Source organism: Protopterus annectens, chromosome 13.part0 (genome assembly GCF_019279795.1).
Source record: "Protopterus annectens isolate FY-2018-M chromosome 13.part0, PAN1.0, whole genome shotgun sequence".
NCBI classification, from domain to species: Eukaryota; Metazoa; Chordata; order Ceratodontiformes; family Protopteridae; genus Protopterus; species Protopterus annectens.
The window spans coordinates 322,248,255-322,267,105 of NC_056747.1; the positions used below are offsets into that span (position 1 = coordinate 322,248,255).

An 18,851-nucleotide genomic window follows, 5' to 3' on the forward strand; every position below is an offset into this window, starting at 1 on the left:
ATCACCAGCTCTAAATATTTTGAGACAGCCCTCTGCTTATAGAACAGCACAGCTGCTACGGTCATCCATGAAATGTTGTCTGAATAGACTGAAAATGTGAATATATCTGTCAGTTATTTTGAAAATTGATTAATCTGGATTTTCAGGCATATCATGATTGTATAGTAAAAGCCAAGTGCAGGGAGCCAAGTGCAGGGAAGTTACGTATCCAGAGTGTTTTATTAAAAAGAGAACACAAGTTTTTATAAGTCTTATTTTTTGTAAATATTTCCACATTTTGCCATAGCTTGGATGAAATCTATTTCTGTTGTACATGTTTTTTGTGGTACTTTATTGTTAATTATCTGCACAAGTGTCTGTTACCCATGTGTAGAAAGTTGGGTAAATAAAATGTGTTTGTTTGTAGGATGTCTGCATGTTGTGCCTGTAAGGTATTGCGGTATTTTTAGCTTTCCTTATGGTTACTAGTTTGTAAGAATTTTTGTGACCATTTTGGCTATATTCCAGTTTTGTTAATTGCTTGTCCCTTCCCCCTGAGGGTTTATTACATGTCCTACTGTTCCTGACCAAAGTCCATTACCTTGACAGGGTGAAGAAGACACCTTAGTGTTTCCAGTTGCTGAGCCTCTCTATCAGTGTTTCCCAAGTCAAGTCTAGCTTCTTCAAAAACTGTTATGCCTAGGAACACTCCTAGATTCTCTTAGCCACAAGGCTTTGCTCCCTTAGGACAAGGTACTTTTCAGGAAATTTATAGGAGAATTCCATCACTGTAAGGGAACTTTTAAGCACTATTGGATACACAGCATCTGCAGTTCTGTTACCTCTAGAAGGCCCGCATTTGTGAAAGCTTCAGTTGTACCTCCGTAATGCACGGAGACAGCACAACCAGTTTCCATTATGTCTTGCATCTGTAAGGAATTCTAACAGGTGCGGAAAAACAGTGACATTTCTTTAAGTGGGGCCTGTCTGAATCAAACTTTGATCACAGGTGCTTCAGATTCATACTGGGAACCCAAACAATGGGGGGCCTGATAGTGACAGCTTGGGAGGTTAACATTTGAGTCTGGCATGCACAGTCCTCCCACATCCCATCAAAACTCCTTGCTGGATTAACTAAGTTGATTAGAGGCAGATCCCCACAAATCGATGCCGGGCAGGGATGTGTTTCTCCTATTAATCCACTGGTAGGGTATGCCAGAAGTACTTTCAGTTCTCAAAGCAACATTTAGCTAAGGAAGCTCCACTTCAGAGAGTTGCACAGAGTCTTGGGCAGTAGGAGGATTATCCTTCAGTTGAGCAAGTCTGTTCAGTACATCTTCCCTGTGATCTCCCTACTCCCCAGGGTGAACCACAAGGCAGGAGGGACCAAATATGCTGTTAGGCCCAGGAAGCATAACTTCCCCCAATGAAAATGGTAAAGCAGAATACCAGTCATCTTGCCTCAGCAGGTGGAGCTTTTGACACAATACAAGAGACCTCTGATGCACCCAGAATCTGTGGACACTTCAGTTAACAGCATGGATAATATGATCTTCCCTTTGGGCACCATTTTGCAACAGACATGCTTTAATGTGATGAGGGAAGCTAGAAAGCCTGCTGCCAGGAAATCTTGCCTCTCTGTTATGTGGTGGTGTGAGCACATACATCACCACAGAGTCTGCCTTTGCCCCTCTATTAGCTTGTGCACACACCTTCATGTGGCTGACTTGGTTGCTATAACCATATCAGGTGGTCGCACCCACTGTGTTCCTCCATTGTCCCCAGCTTTTATGACATAATCCCTATCCTGCATCAGTAATCTTGAGAGTGGTTGCTTGGACCAGCCAGAATTTACCATCATCTCTCAGGCTGGGCATTCCCGTACTCCCAGCCTACGTCTTCAAGCACCCAAGCTGCTAATCGAACTAGGGTCACCCGATATGTAGTCAAGGCTTTAGCCCTCTGTGCCATTGCTGTAGCTTCTTAAGGTTTGGCGTTTTAGACTACCTAAGAAAGATGTTACTTCTGTATGGGATCCAAAGTTTTGTCTTAGAAAAACTGACAGCAGTATTCAAAGCAGCAGCAGACAAACTGATTGCTGTCAAATTAGCCAGTAGAATTAGAGTTGGAAGTGCTGATGTGCAAGGAGCTATTCCTGGTGTTCCACTATGGCTTGTTAACTTTGGCACATACTCCTCTTTCATGGCAAAGAAGTCTTTCTACTTCATCTGTTCAGCTGCCAGTGGTATTTCGTTATCCACAAAACAAAGGAGAAAGAATTTTTGTACGCTTGATGTTTATAGGCAAAAGAGATGCTGTCTCAGCAGAACCAAGACTAATAGTCTCAGTCCAACTCTTCTGATTTTTGTAGCAAAAATGGAAGGTAAACCAATATCCACATAGACTGTCTACTGCCTTGAAAAGGCTGGCATACTGTATTTATTAATTTTGGAATCTGACTCTTAAAAAGCTAGAGAGGCACACAAGGGGTCTAGTGACTATTATTGGCCTTTTGTGGGGGTGGAGGGCAAGTACACAGTCTGTTCTAGAGCCAGTAACTTCTTCCTGTGTTTATACATGTTCCAAGCATTACAGACTAATATCACTTCCTCAACTGAAGTAGTATTTGCTTCCACCATTCTGCATGGCTTCCTACATTTCCCTACAGCAAACTAACAACCACCCAGTCCTTATAACCTCTGCGAATCTTCAGAAGTTAGTACTGCTGCAGTGATTCATATATTTAACTTTGTACAGTCATAATATTAGATGTAAAAGTAAAATCTCATGTTGCAGGCATTAGTTTCTGCCTCCTGTTTTTACTTGGGGGCATTTTTTTCTTTGTTCCATTATTATATATCCCTGACTGCCCCTTAGTACAGGTGCTTTCTCTTCCACAACTTGATAGATTTGGGGGAGCCAATAATTTTTGTCTGTTATGGCATGAAAACCCAGAGGGCAGCTTGGGGGCAGGTCCCTTCTAGTACACGTAGCAATGCCCAAGGGACAGTTTGGAAGTCCATATGTTTTGTTCAGTTGATAAGTAATACCCCCAAATGGTGCTTGTAGATGTCTGCATTATAATGGTAACATATTTGCAGCCTAGGTATGTGAACCTCTGATGATCTGTGGTTGCTAAGATGTGGAAATTGGGTCTGGCCTTTTGCAGCAGTTATCTTGCATAAATATTTGCCATTGTGGTAAGGATATTAATGCTTGTATTATCCAGTTCTCTCCATCACTACACTAGTGATCTCAGAGAATAAAGCAAAGGACATCAGAGCTCCAGATGCAGACAGTGGTTGGAATCTCTACAACATAACTGTCTTTTGCAAGGTATGAATGTATGTTTGGGAGATTCATTCTGAGGCAGGTATTGAGAATTAGGCATGACTTCAGTTTTTGTGTCTTAGGTAGTGGCATTAGACACCATTCCACTTTTTCTGCTGACACCTCTGATTACTGTGTGGTGATGTACTGACCTCGTAAGACTTTATGATAAATAATTTATACGGTACCATCTTGTTATAGTAATCTGAGTTGGATTAACACACAGTTACTTGTGTACTGTATTAAGTGTAGTACTGATAGTCATTATGGAGCCTGGATACTCCTGCTGTATCTCGTACCTTAAACTATTAAATAAGTTAAGGGTTCTAATGAAGCTAATAAACCTTTGTAAGAGCAGGAACGTCCACAGTCTAGGTAACACTAACTTGTGTACTTGTCCCATTCCTCATGTGAGTCATATAGCAGTACGCGAGTGTTAGCCATGGTGCTGAGTGCTGAAGCCTGAAGTTAACATTTCAGAAAAAGTGTACATTATCTGTTTTGCTAAAAGTCAAGCATATTCCCTCTCCCCAAATAGTCAGAGGACACAATAGTAAAATTATTGTTTTAAAAGACTAGTAGAATTACCTGTACTATGCCTGGTCTGTACTGTCTGAACCCTTTCCAGCACAAGTGTAGAAGAGAAGACAGTAATGTAAAGGAAGAGTTTTTTTCCCCCCAGATGTTATCTTACAGGCGTTCTACAGGAGGAACTTGGACTTTCGGGGTTCCTGTGTGTTACACTTCCAAAGGATTAGACACTGTTCCTGGTATGATTTCCTAGTCATGTTAGAGGCACAGGCCTTCAAAGATAGATATTGTGTACCAGCGCACAAAGATGCTTGGTGAGATTTACTGTGCAAATTCTCTTATTTATTGAATAATTGGGAACACATTGTATAGCACCTGTATGTAAAGTTTTAATTCTCACACATCTACAGACCATGCATGAGACTATTTCCTACTGAAATATCAGAACTTGAAACACAAAAAACGTAAATGAAGAGCAAATATCAAACATTGCTGCTCTTTTAAACTTGTTTTTGTAGGGTAGCAGGTCCCTAACACCCCTGAACTTGTAATGATCAGCTCTGAGATATGCAGACTGTTGTGAAAAATGGCAGTGTTGTACTTGGTGCATGCAAGTTCAGATTTTCGATCCTGCAGTCTCCAAATTTCTGGTCTGTGCACAGCAAGTGCCACCTTTTTTAAAGCTAGTTTTGACATCAGTTTAGTAAAGTGTCATGGAGGATTTTCTTATACATTCATTAAATTTATGATTTCTGCTTATTTCTAGTTTGGATCACATTCCGTCCGTGGGCATAAATCTTGAAACTAATTGTAGACTGGACACCAGTTCATTACAGATTATTTTCCCGTTTTTCAGACTTGATCTTCCAAATAGGTCCCTTGGACTTGCTTTGAATAGAATGAGTAAAACATATGGGAGCCCAGCACAGATTCCTTGCACACCCCACTCTCAACATTACTGTTAAAAGATTTTTTTGCCAAGTATGTAGGCCTGCTTTAAAATTCAACAGCTGGTGACTCTGCATAAAATACAGAGAAGAAAATAATATAATCTTGCTCTGAGTAACTGAAGCCTGCTGAGCCTTATGGCATGCCCTTAGATCTACACTCTCTCTACTTTGGCACTGGCCAGTTTTCTTTGGCGTTAACAATTGGAGCACCTGTAATGTCCCTAAGTGAGGGATATAGCTTTCTGTTCAATTCACTGAACTGCGGGGAGACTCTGTTTAGGGACATGATTATATAATATAAACAAAAATGCGTTGTACAGATTTTTTTTTTTTTACTGCTTAAAGTATTCTTTTAGCTGCATCTTTAAGCCTGTTATGTTTCTGAAAGTTCTGGAATTGCATTTAACATTTTGCATTTTTTTTTACTTTATTACACCAGATTGCACAAATGTTTTTGTATGTCGGCAGTATTTTGTTTTCCTAACATTGCCAGAGTTTTTGTGCCCTTCCTGTTTTCATGTTTGTGTGTGTGTGTGTGTGTTCTTTTTGTTTTGACAAAGGAGTAGAAATTACGAAGCTCTGCTCTTCGGAGGATCAAGACTGGAATTGAGTACTTATAAGTGCAGTGACACGTAAGCTTTGGTTGCCTTGTGAACACCACACATTTTAGCAGTGTTGCTGCATAAAAATGAAGCGAGACTAATCCTTTTCTGTGGCCGATTTGAAAAGAAAAGTGCAAAAACAAATGACTAGGGTTTTCGTAATAGGAGGAAGAAATCTTGAAACCAGAAAGTGGTCTTTTGCTCATTGTAGAGCAGCTTTAATTTGGCACTTTATATAATGAAAGAGAATAAGCTCTTCAAACACACTGAAATTTACCATTGGTGCTGACATAGGTGGATTAGATTCATGTATATTAGATTAGTAAATCTCATCAGTGTTCAATCTCCCACAGTTTACTTGCATATATCCTTAAAACCACCTTTTACAGCATTTGTGTGGGTTTTTAACTGCCGAAACAGGTTTATAGTGCTGAGATTTTAAACTGTCTTAAAACTTATCCCCCCCCCAATACTTTAACGCCTGTCTTTTGAGCAGTGTTTTTTAAAGAGCAAATGTGTAACTTCCTTCAGATGACTGCAGTGAGATTTTGTTTTCAAAATTTTTGTGGAAAAGTCAAACTTTCATACAAAAGAAAAAAACGTAAATGTGAGTGGTCTTATTCTAGTCATGCTTTTCAGAAAAATTGACTTGGCACACAAATGTTTTGTCTTAAAATGATGTACAGTCACCACTGTATTGTTCCCCTGAGACTGTTAATGTCTTGGAGTAAGAAGACTTCCCAGAACCACTTGTGCTACATGATGTCCATTTGTATCACTGTTGCTGCATTCTGTACAGAAGGGACGTCCCACTCTGGGCAGCCAGTCACTTGACCAGTATAAATAAGCTTAAAATAGATCTTGTTTGCGCCTTAAGTCACATTTATTCTCTCCACGCAGAACGTAGGGCATAAAAGAGATGTACGGATGAAACTACCTCAAATTTCTTTTACCGCCAGTTTGAACGCCATTTTTGCCAGTTAGTTTGAACACTTTGTTGCTGTACTGAATATTTAGTAATACCAAATAAGTGACCTGTTGGTGTTATTTTGTTTTATTTCTTATTTTTACTTTCTTGATCTTGTATTTTTTATCATTATCTAGAGCTCATGTCATCTAAGATGGGAAAATGTCTGTGGGAGGCAGATTCCTCATAAGTGTCATCACTAACAGTGTCTTCTTTTTGTTTAGGAGCTTCCCATGACCATACCTGTTGTAGTATCTAGAAACCATTTGTGCCTAAGACACTCAGAAGCTGTTTGTCTTCCCTGTCCACTTACCTTGAAAACCAATGGATTAGACAGTTAGAGTAGGGTACCATGGCAGAATCCTTTAACCCTGAGATACTCCTGCTAGGTAAGAAGAAGACCAGTAAGTCTCGCCTGGATTTTTTAGCTGTCCATCCTCCACCAGACATCCCTCTATAGAAGCAAGTAATAGGTCTATATGTCGTTCAGTGTTTACATCGGATTCCTCTGTTGCGACCCCACTGGAGACTGGCATGGATCTGCTTTTCACACTTCTTATGAGGCTTTGCAGGCATCTGCACCAGATGTTGAGGGGAACCATGGTTAATTTATCTTGGAGGGTCCTAGAGGGATTCCACAGACACTGTGCAGGGAGAAAGCACCAGGTTCTCTTCTCGAATCTCACCAAGGGTCTGAACCTCCAGTATTTGTTTAGGGCTGATGTCTCTTCTAAGAAAAGACAAAAACTGAAGCACGTTTCAGTCTGTCGTATGGCTCCTCAAAGGGAATGGCAGGAGTTTACTCAAGGCTTGTTCTCTGCCTTAATGGCCCTAAACCCTCCTCAAGGGGTTTCAGTGCCCGCTGTTCCTCAGACTTCTACCCCTTCTAAGCTATTTAGAGAGCAAGATTCCTTAGATGAGGATTCCCTATCTGGAGAGGGGTCTTTTTCCTATTTTTCACAGATGCTTTCGCCTTTTTGCTTATGGTTTTGATGAAGAGGAGTCTATTACACCTGAGTCTCCTTTCGAGGAATTGCCCTTAAGGTAGACAATTGCTAGGATGATGGAATTCTTTAAGTGGGAATCTTCTCAAGTGTCAGATATTCAGAGAACATGTTATGAGTTGCTTCATGTGGATACTCCTAAACCATCAGCAATTCCTCCTGTGTTGGTTGCCTTACAAGCAGCAATAAAAGTATCTAACAAGTCTGCTAATTCTCAGCGTCCTGCTCCTAAGAAACCTATAAGGTTCCTGAGGATTGACTATTTTTACTTAAATGTCCTTCTGCTGATCCTGCTGTGGTGTCAGTCTCTTCTGACAAACCTTCCAAACATTTGCCTTCTGATAAGGATAGCAGGGCAATGGAGAGAATTGGCAAGAAAGTTTGCACTACTGTTACTTTAACCTTTAGGACCACTAATTAGTGGACCCACATGACCACGTGTTCTCTGGCCTTGATTGCTCAGGCTAGTCAGGTTATCTCTGCCCTCCCTGGTTCTGATGGCAAATCCTCTGCCTTATCTTTTTTTAGGTTCTGCTTTTCAAGTGGCTTGCACTCTTGTAGCTATGATGCTGATGATTCCTCTTCTAGGGTTGCAGGAAGGGTGGGAGGCGGGCCCCCTTTGCTAAGGCATCTCAGATTTCTGTGGCCCAGAAGCCGCCTTTATCTGATAAGCCTACTTCTTTGACACTTTGCCCCCTCGTCTTAGACCAGGTTCCTTTGTCCATTCAGCTACCCCTTTCTCTTCCAAATTGGCATCTCATCACTTCAGACTGTTGGGATGTTCTTCGTGTTTCACTGTTGCAGTCATCACATTTGGGTTATCTGCTTGCAGTAGCCCTCAGTCGGCCTGATTATCAAAGTCTTGAGACCTGCGTCAGATGCTGTCTCATCTTCCATGACGTCAAGTAGTCAGGTGTATAAAGCATGCAGCCAACACCATTACATCAGTCTTTTTTGCTGTGCGGTGCCCAAAGCAGAAGCAGTTTGCAAGTGCCGGTAGGCCGACTCCTGAAATTTTCGTTTTCTAGTTTCAGAACCGAAGTAAGTACCCCGTTGGGGAAACTTTTTTTCTTGCTCTAAACCGATATTAGTAAAAGTCAATAATTGTATTTCTTGTGGAAAGCAAACACCTCATAAAGATCTTCATTTATACTGTATTCCTTGCCTAGGCCCTGACCATGACGTACCTCGCTGTTGGTTTTGTGCCTTATTTAAAAAACAAACTATTTGTCGTCTGTATATTTACGCTTCTAAATATTTTGGTACTCTGTTCAATTATCCAGATATGTCTTCGGTAAGCCATCCGACTACCGACATTCCGAAAAAAACGCAAAGATAAACACACAGGCCGCCTAGGTCAAAAAGCTGCCGACGATGCTTTTCCGAAGCTAGTCGCCAGTTCACCGGTACTCAGTGAGGCGCGTTCGCAGCCCCTGATACCCGCTACATCAGATTCGCAGGCCTCTTCTGAGACCCATTCGGAGTCCGGTATGCCTCAAGATGCTTCAACTGTGGAATCTGTGGATGTCTCTACCTTGGATGGGTCCGGAGCTGCTGTGTTGGCACCAACTTCTGAGGGTGTATTCAGGCCTACTGACTTGCATATTAAACCGACACCATCTTCTTTCTTCAAGGCCTAAAACCCGAACCATGCCTAGAAAACCGACACCCAGACCACATGCTCAGGCCTCTATGCCTAAAAAAAACAAATGATAAGAATGGCTGAAGAACTTATTACTTTAATCAGGGTAAGCCAACCTTCCCCCTCTAAGAGACCTAGGACTGAATTTGCTTATGATACTTACGATCACGATTCTGAAATGTCTGATGTTATGTGATCCTATCTCGCCTACATTCTGAATGATGGGTTCGGAGCCGATCCCTCGGCTCCGACTCGGCACGCTTATGCCAAAGAGCGAAGTCTCTTATTGGCTGAGCTTACTATATCCCAGGATGCACCACTGCCAGTCCCCCAGATCTCGTTTGCCGCTTCCCTGCAAAGACGTGGTCTCGAGCTGGCTGGGCTGAGTAGCTTTTATTAACTACTTTTTCTGTCAGTTTTTGCTCTTTTATATCACAAAAGCCGTTTTAACGGCTATCGCTGCCTTTGTGTACGTTTGAGTAGTGAAATATTTTGTGTGTGATTGGGTTGAGTTTGTTTCGGCCCCCCTTACAATCCAGGGCCTTTTCGGTCAACCGTTGTTACTGAAGATTTTAGTGGTTTAAAGTTCCCGGTCATTACAGCTAAGGTTGTGTTTTACACTATTACTGTAAGCCTTGGGTTTTTTTTGTCACAGCGAATCTATAGTTGTTAAATTTCCTGTCAGAAATTGTTTAACATCATGTCTCAAACCCCTAGGCCTTCGGGCTTTAAAAAATGTTCTAAATGTGCTTTTAAGATGTCTGTTACTGATGACCATCTACTTTGTGTATATTGTTTAGGGGCAAAGCACTTGCAGGAGTCATGCAGCGTATGTCACGCTTTTCCTCAAGGGTCCTCCAGGAGAGGAAAAATAAATTGATTCTCAAGGGGTTGATTAAACCCTCTTTGAAGAAGCCTTGTCTTCCTCTCCGCTCCTGCCAAAAGAAAGGGCTTCGGTTCCGACCAGTCCGTCGGATCCGACTGCCAAGAGACCTAGGCAGGCCTCTCCTTCGGCTCCAAAGACTTCGGAGCCGAGGTCGGAACGGTCTGCCTCGATGCCTCCAGTATCGACTCCTCGGGCTTCGAGCCGATGGCTGGGGCATCGAGAGGCGGGTCACCTCGCCGGCTCCACTGCTCGGAGCCGACAAGGGTCGCCAGCTCAGACACTTCCTCCTCGGCGCCAAGTCTACCTCGGCACCGATGGAATCTGATGTGTTTCCTCGGCGCCGATTCTCATCGAGTCGCCTCGAGCCGGTCCCCTAGTCCCTTGGGGCCGAGGAGAGGTCTTCTCGAACCCGTTCTGTTTCCTCTCGGTCTTCGAGAATGTCGGATTCTGATATAGACAGGGTGCTCCAAAGACTGTTCCAGTCCCCAGTCTTCCAAAATTTGTTTCGGTTCCGACCCAGTTGGCTTCGGAGCCGATGACCATGACCCACCCCATTGCCATTCCTCCTCCGACTGCTTGGCTCCGTGAGCAGGTGCTCTTGGAGCCGGTGGAGATCTCAGGGTCGGCTCCGACCCTTACTCCAACCCGGCCTCGGGTCCGAGTTTGGTACGCTGGACTTCGGCTGGACCCGAGGGTGATGTTTGGGACCTATGCTTTCGGTTCCGAGCCTCCCTCTCGGTGCCGGCTGGGACTTCCGTCTACCATCATGGCTCCGGAGACCGGACACTCCCAGGATTCTGGGGGTCCGGCTTTCAGGGCCATGAGGAGTGCCTTGGCCAAATCCTCTTCGCCATCTCTCCGGTTTTACCAGCACCTTCCTGGGCGTGGAGACTGGGTCTTTGGCAGTTCCCTGTCCGTAGCCAGCGGAGCCCGAGGCCTGAGGTTACCCCAGTGGGGTTCCCTCCTCCTGAGGGTTCTTCGGAGTTGTCTTCAGAGGAACCCCCAAGGAAGAGATCGTGCAAGAGGAAGCACGTGGACTCCCCCGAGTCTATTACATCGGACACTGATATGGATGATGCGGAGGGGTCCCCTAAGTCGTCCTCGGATGATGTCTCTTTTGCAGACATCTTAGAGATCCTCAAACAACGAGGCGGCTGGATATCCAAACCCCCCTCTGCGGACGAATCAGTGCTCCTCAAGGCCTTTGGGGCTCAGCCCTCCGCCTCCTGGGTATCTCCGCCGACGAGCTTCTGGATTTAGTTTGTCGAGGGCGTGGAACATCCGGATACCGTGGAACCAGTCCCTTCTCGTCCAAACAAATTTTTATCTGCTCCCCCCGAGAAGGAGTTCCTTACTAAAGGCGTGGCTGTAGATGCCATGGTGGTGGCATCTGCTACACAACAGGACGTGCCAGAGGCTTCACAGTCCATCCATCCTCCTAATAAGGAGTCTAGGAGTATGGATAGGTACGGAAGCGCACCCTGACTTCAGCGGCCTTTACCTTAAGGTCTCTGAATTATTTGGCACATTTTACCAGGCTTCAGAGGGATCTGGTCAAGGAGTTGTCAGATTCCCTCTCGGGTAACCTACCTGAGCAGCTAGCCCAGTCCGTTAGCTCTCAGTTGGCTATCCTTACGTCAATTGCTAACTCGTCCATGAGGCTCATTTCCTATGCGGCCGAAGGCGGGTAGAGCGGCAGGCACAGGCGTGGCTCTCGAGACAAGCCTGGCTCCGCTTGTGTCAGTTTGCGGAGGCCTTCAAGTCTTCCTTCGCCGACGCTCCCTTTGATGGGTCCTCATTGTTTGGACCCAAGGTGAAAGACACCCTTACCCGCTGTGAGCAAGAGGGAAAAACGTTATCTGCCGTAGGGGCCCGTTATTCCACTCCCTTTCGGCCTTACCCTAAGGCCAAAGGAGGGGGGAAAATGTGGTTCCGAAAATCTCACAAGTTTTTCTCCCAACAGCAGGAAGATTCCCGTCCAGAGGCAGAGGCGGGAAATTTTTCAGGGAGACGCCGTCCCAGAGGCGGCAGAGGGCCCGCAATTCTGGAGACCCGAGTCCTTTCGTGGCTCTTCAGCCTCCCACACGTCATGAGGGATTGCCCGGCTGTGCTGCTCGAGCCAGTCGGGTGTCGTTGCCAAGCACCTAAAAGCCTGGGAGTCAATCACTCAGGACAGATGGGTGCTTCGGATCATTGCCGGAGGTTACACCATCCCATTCACATTCTCGCCCCCACCGTCCAAAAGAATCCCGGACCCACCACCCAGTCAAAGGGAAATGGCAGCCGCAGAAGCTTTAAAGCTGCTAGAAAAGGAGTCATCCAACCGGTCCCCACAGACCAGATCGGATCAGGAAATTACTCCAGGTTCTTTTTAGTGCCAAAAGACAGGGGACCTGAGACCAATATTGGATCTCAGCAGACTGAACCAATCCGTCACGAAATCCAAATTCGAATGGTCACGTTACAATCCATTCTCCCATTGTTGGAGAAGGATGTTTGGATGTGCTCCATAGACCTCAAGGCGCCTATTATCACATACCGATACATCAGGCGTCCAGAAGGTATCTGCGCTTCAGCCTGGGAGTCAGTCATTACCAATTTTGCGCTCTGCCCTTTGGTCTCACCACAGCCCCAGGGTGTTCACCAAGTGTTTGGCAGTAGTGACGGCTCACCTGAGAAGTCTTGGATTCCAAGTGTTTCCCTATCTGGACGACTGGCTCCTGACTGCCACCACCAGGCATCTACTAATGGACAACCTCAAAGCCACCATCTCCTGGGTGTTACCCTGGGGATTACATTCAATTGGTCAAAGTCTGTCTTGCTGCCCTCTCAACGCATAAAGTTCATAGGAGCAGAGATAGACTCAAGATTGATCTTGCGTCTTTCTTCCTGCCGAAAGGATCCAAACTTTACAGGGCCAAGTTCAAGCTCTGATCTCGAGATCCAAAGCCCCAGCCAGGATGGTCCTTCAGGTTCTAGGCTCAATGTCTGCCACGGTACTTTTAGTTCCTCTAGCAAGGTTACACATGAGGATTCTTCAGTGGCTCTTGTCAACTCAATGGTCCTTTCAGGATATTGCCTTCAATCACGACATCATGATTACGGAAATATGGAAAAGGGACGTTCGCTGGTGGTTTCAAACATCCAACTTGGATCAGGAAAACCCTTTGTTCTCCCCTCCAGTGGTTACCCTGACGACAGATGCCTCCCAGATAGGGTGGGGGGGGGCATTGTCTGGGCAGGCTAGTTCAGGGCTCCTGGCTTCCGGACGAAGCTCTTCTCCACATCAACGTGTTGGAAATGAGGGCTGTACTTCTATCCCTACAGGCCTTACACAAGTTTCTTCCTCAGGGCATCATCGCCATCCACACAGACAACATGTCGGTGGTTTGGTATCTGAACAAACAAGGAGGGACCAGATCATATCCCCTTTGCAGAGAGGCCATGAGAGTGTGGGAATGGGCTGTAGCTACCAACCGCTTCTTGGTAGCGACCCACATCCCGGGAAAGTCAAATATATTGGCGGACAAATTAAGCAGGACAATTCTCTCTCCTCACGAATGGTCTCTAAACCGCACAGTAGCAGCCCAGGTTTTCAAGAGATGGGGGACGCCATGCTGCGACCTATTTGCGACTCCACAAAACACCAAGTGCCAAAGGTTCTTCTCCTTGATTCCACATCAGGAAGTACCAGCCATGGATGCTCTAGCACAACCTTGGCCAACAGGGCTACTTTATGCCTTTCCTCCAATACCACTCCTTCCCAAAGTTATTCATAAAGCTTCTCAACTAGGGTCTTCAATGATTCTGATTGCCCCATACTGGCCTCGTCAGATATGGTTTCCTTACCTAAAAAAGCATGCAGTGGACGATCCGTGGACCTTAGACCTGATCCCGGATTTGCTAATCCATCAGTCGGGACATTGGCATCAGTCCCTTCAATCTCTGAAATTGACAGCTTGGCTCCTCCACTTCCAACCTTAGTTAGAAGTCACACACTAGAACCGGAAGTTGTTCACATTTTATATTCGGCCCTCAAACCCACCACTAACAAATTGTACCTCAGTAAGTGGAAGAGGTTTGCTATCTGGAGCTCAACTCAAGGGCTTAGACCCTATCACTGCTCCTGTCCCAGAGGTTTTGAAATTCTTAACATCCCTGTTTAATCAGGGATCTTCTGTCTCAACTATTAAAGTTCAACTAGCTGCTATCTCTAAGTTCCATGAATCCACGGACCCTCCTTTGATGAGCAGCAGACTATGCAAAACATTCATTAAAGGTGCGAGTCTGTTAAGACCACCAGTTTTTCATCCTGCACCTCCGTGGGATCTTGATTTGGTGCTTGGCGCATTAACATCCCCCTTTGAACCGGCTGCTACATGCGAATTAAAATATCTGTCTTGGAAAGCGGCATTCTTAGTGGCTATTACTTGACAAGAAGAGTCTCAGAGCTTCAAGCCCTGTCTATTAAACCACCGTATTTGATTTTCCACAAAGATAGAGTATCACTCAGGCCTAATCCATCCTTTGTTCCAAAGGTCTGCTCTAGTTTCTGTCTTCAACAATCTCTAGAACTACCAGTTTTCTTTCCGAAATTCTCTAATGAAGCAGAATACACTCTCCATAAATTGGATGTTCACAGGCAATTACGTTATTTAGACAGGACTCAGCAACTTCGTAAGTCAGACCAGTTGTTTGTGTCCTTCTCAGATAATAAATTGGGCCAAACCATCACGAAAGCTACAATCTCAAAATGGATCAGAGATTGCATAACTCAGGCCTATTCTTCTTCGAATAAACATCTTACATCATCTATCAAAGCTCATTCTACCAGAGCTATGGCTACTTCTATAGCCTTTCATTCCAAGCTCGCTATATCGGAAATTTGTGCTGCGGCTACTTGGTCCAACCGCACACTTTCATTTCCCACTACAAATTGGATGTGGCATCTAAAGGACGAGCATCATTTGGTTCCACGGTACTCAGGAGTGTTTTCCAGTGAGCCACCCAGGATTCAGGTGCTAGGACGCTGTCCCATCATTCAGAATGTAGGCGAGATAGGATCACATAACATCTTTTAGTTATGTACTCACCATAACTTCAGATGTTTGGGATCCATCTCGCCTACATTCCTGATACCACCCCTTCCCCTGCCTTGCAGATCAGAAGAGATGGAGCGGTTTTGAGCTCCACTGTTTTTATCTTGTTTCATCTGACGATGTTATATAAGCAGGGTATGCATGTGTGCATGTATGCGGACAAACTAGATCTGGGGGACTGGCAGTGGTGCATCCTGGGATATAGTAAGCTCAGCCAATAAGAGACTTCGCTCTTTGGCATAAGCGTGCCGAGTCGGAGCCGAGGGATCGGCTCCGAACCCATCATTCAGAATGTAGGCGAGATGGATCCCAAACATCTGAAGTTATGGTGAGTACATAACTAAAAGTTTCCTCTGATGACCAGGATTTACCCTTATCTACCTCTGAGGATTCTGATGCAGAGGACTCTATTCCCTCCGCTTCCCCTCCAGAGGATTTCTCTTTTGGTGAAACCTTGCATACTCGCTGTGAAAGCCAGGATTACTCTGTTTCTAAAAAGAGGCTTAGGGATTTTTTACTCCTGCCCCAGCACAGGTCTTTAGCTACCCCCCCCCCCGTACTAGACATTGTTGATGATGCCTTTTCGGAATCTAGCTTGGCCCCTGACTCTTTACCTTCTGCTCCCAGGAAACCTGATAGATATTACAGGGTTCCAGACTCTCACAAGTTCCTTTTTAAAAATCCTACTGCGGATCCTGAGACTATTTCACAGGGACCCAAGGGCATTAAGGCTACTACTGCCAAAAATCCTACCCCCTCTGATAGAGGTTCCAGGGAGCGGGATAGATGGGGTAAGAAAGTATACACTTCTGCAACCTTGGCTGTTAGGGCCTTAAACTGCCAGTTTCATATATTAAAGTATCAACAGCATATTATTGGATTGCTTAAACAGAAAATTATGCTGATTCCTGACTGTGCTGAAAATAAGGATTTACAGGATTTAATGCATTCTGCTGAACAAGTTGAAAAACGTACTTTGCAATGTGGTTTTGATTCACTAGAGGCATCTTGCAGGGCTGCTGTCACTGGGTCTGTACTTAGAAGGCATGCTTGGCTTAAGGAGCAATCTTTGCCAGATCACGTTAAAGCTAAAGTGCTGGATGCTCTCTTAAATCAGGAACGCCTGTTTGGCAACAAAGCAGGAGTAGTACTTAAAAAGATGGAGGGAAAAGGCTAAATCTATGCAAACTGTTAAAGATTCCCTACAAGTACAGCCTCCAAGATTTAGTAGGCATTGGCCCTCTAAAAATTGGTCCTTTCCTGCCTCTTCCAGGCCTTCTCAGCCCAAACCCAGAACCAGCAGAACACCCAGGCTTCAGTCCCAGGGTACTCACAGGACTAAGCAATGGGGGCCTCCCACTTCCAAATCAGGGAGTAGTAAGACTCCCCCTATGGTAAACTGTCTCAATGACTTAACAACCTCCAAGCCCTTCTCAGCTGACTGCTCCTTTAGGGAGAAAGATTGCTCTGCAGGCAAAAAACTGGGAACTCATTACCCAGGACAAATGGGTTTTAAATATAGTCTCCCAAGGATACAGATTTCACTTTCACACATTGCCAACCCCAAATGGTTGCCAGATCTACCCCCAAATCAGTGGGCAGAGGCTCAAAAGCAAGTACTCTCTCTCTTAAGCATAAGGGCTATTCAACCTGTACCAGAAGAGGAAAAGGGACAAGGTTTCTACTCAAGACTTTTCCTGGTACACAGAAAAGACAACTCATGGCGTCCTATCCTGGACCTTTCTATCCTAAACACCTGTTTGGTGATCCAAAATTCAAGATGCTAACCCTTCACCAGTTGCATCCTATGCTAGGCAAGGATGCCTGGTTGGCAACACTGGATCTACAGGAAGCCTACCTGCACATCCCAATCCGGGAATCTTGCAGAAGATACCTACGCTTCAAAGCAGGCTGCATACATTATCAGATGTTCATCGTGTTTCACTGTTGCAGTCATGAGTGTAGGGATGTTCTTCGTCTTCCATTGCTGCAGTCCTGACTATTGGGTATAGTCCGCGTCCAGTCGGCCCGAATACCAGAGTATAAGGCTGACGTCGGTCAGGGCGCATTAGACTGACGTCAGTACGTCAGGGTACTAATGCGCATGACCGACGTCATATCCTCAGTCTTTTTTGCCGCATGGTCCGATGCAGAAGCAGTTTTGCGAGTGCAGGTTGGCGTTCTGAAATATTTCCGAAACCGGAGTTTCAGACCGAAACAGAGTTGGCTAAGTACCCCGTTGGGGAACATTTTGTTTTTCTTGCCTCAGTATTTAACCGGATGTCAGAAAAAGTGAATAACTGTATTTCTTGTGGGAAACAGATACCTCATAGGGATTATCATACCTTGTGTATACCTTGTTTAGGGCCTGAGCACGGCGTTGTTGGTTGCCGCTCTTGTGCTAGGTTTAACAAACGCACTATTAAGAGGAGGTTAGACTGTGCCAGGTTAGTGTTTGGGAAGCGTTGCAATTATAAAATGCCGTCGGATGCTCCGGCGCCGCTTCCAAGAAGCGCAAGGACAAAACAGAAGCCTAGGGTTGATGAACCGGCAGTCCCGGACGCCGGTTCTTTAGAAACTCAGTGGAGCCAGAGGTTTTGCCAGGAGTTTCCATGGAGTCTCAGGCAGAAACCTTACTGTTACAGGATGTGCCTTCTCAGGAGGTAGGCCAGGCTGAGGGGCTTCTCAGATAACTGTTCTTCCCTCTCTTCCCAAGGTAGTTAGAGCCTCTCCTTCTGTTGCCAAAACTTCTTTGAGAGGTAGGCCTAGTTCAGCTTCAGTGGGGCTTCTCCTAGCATTTCGGTTCTGTACCTAAGAAACACATGCTTAAAATGGCAGAAGATTTGATTACTATGATTAGAGGTTCTATGCCCCGCCTGATAAGAGGCCTAGGGTGGAACCGAGTTTGATAGTTTTGAACAGTGTTCAGAGGCTTCAGAGTCTTCTGCGGAAGACTTGCAGGAGTATCCTACTTATTCTGATTCTGATGTGGATGATTCCACTCCTACAGCTTCTCCTCCTGAGGATTTCTCATTTTCAGAGACTCTGCATTCCATGAGGGAGCACTTTAAATGGGAAGGCCAGGATTACTCTGATTCAGGAAAAGGCTTAGGGAATTCTTGTTTTACCCCAGCATAGGCCCTTAGCTATTCCTCCTGTGTTGAATGTGGTGGAAGATGTTTTGCAGAGGCTTCCCTGAACCCAGACTCTTTGCCTCCTGCTCCTGTTAAGCCTGATAGGTATTATAGGGTGCCCGAAGCTCATAAGTATTTGTTTAAGAGTCCTAGGGGACCCAGAAACTATTTCTCAAGGGCCTAAAGGTGTTAAAGCTTCTGTGGTTAAAAATCCTGTTCCCACTGATAAAGAGGCAAGGGCTTTGGATAGGTGGGGAAAGAAAGTGTATACTTCTTCCACTCTAGCCATGAGAGCATTGAATTGTCAGTTTCACATGCTAAAATATCAGAATTATCTCCTTTCACAATTAAAATCTAAGGTGGATGCTTTGGCGGAAGGTATTGAGTGTAAAGAGTTGCTGGATTTGGTTCATGTGTCTGAACAAGTGGGTAAGCATTCTTTGCAATGTGGTTTTGATGCTGTACAGGCCTCCTCGAGGGTGGCTGCTACTAGTTCTGTTCTTCGCAGGCATGCCTGGTTGAAGGATCAGAATTTAGCTGAGCATGTTAAGACAAGGATTTTGGATGCTCCTTTACAGTCTGATGTGTTGTTTGGATCGCCTGTGGAAGCAGTTTTAAAGAAAATGGAGGACAAAGCTAAGTCTATGCAAACTGTTAAAGATTTTTGCAGGTGCAGCCACCAAGTTTAGTAGAAATTGGCCTGCTAAGGGGTGGACATATCCTGCTT

At 45.1% G+C, this 18,851-nt stretch overlaps 1 protein-coding gene across 3 annotated transcripts in view; it reads left to right on the plus strand.

The window, feature by feature from the left end:
- BORCS8 (BLOC-1 related complex subunit 8) overlaps positions 1-18,851 on the plus strand; it is a 1,082,199-nt gene that overhangs the window by 902,367 nt on the left and 160,981 nt on the right. Inside the window, exon 7 of one of the 3 annotated variants that reach the window (XM_044053918.1) lies at positions 1-408. This exon is cut by the window's left edge and continues 332 nt beyond it. The exons of the other annotated variants lie outside the window; for them this stretch is intronic. The gene's annotated coding sequence lies outside the window, so the exon portion shown is untranslated. Of the gene's footprint in view, positions 409-18,851 lie in introns of those variants that run through there. 3 annotated transcript variants of the gene reach the window in all.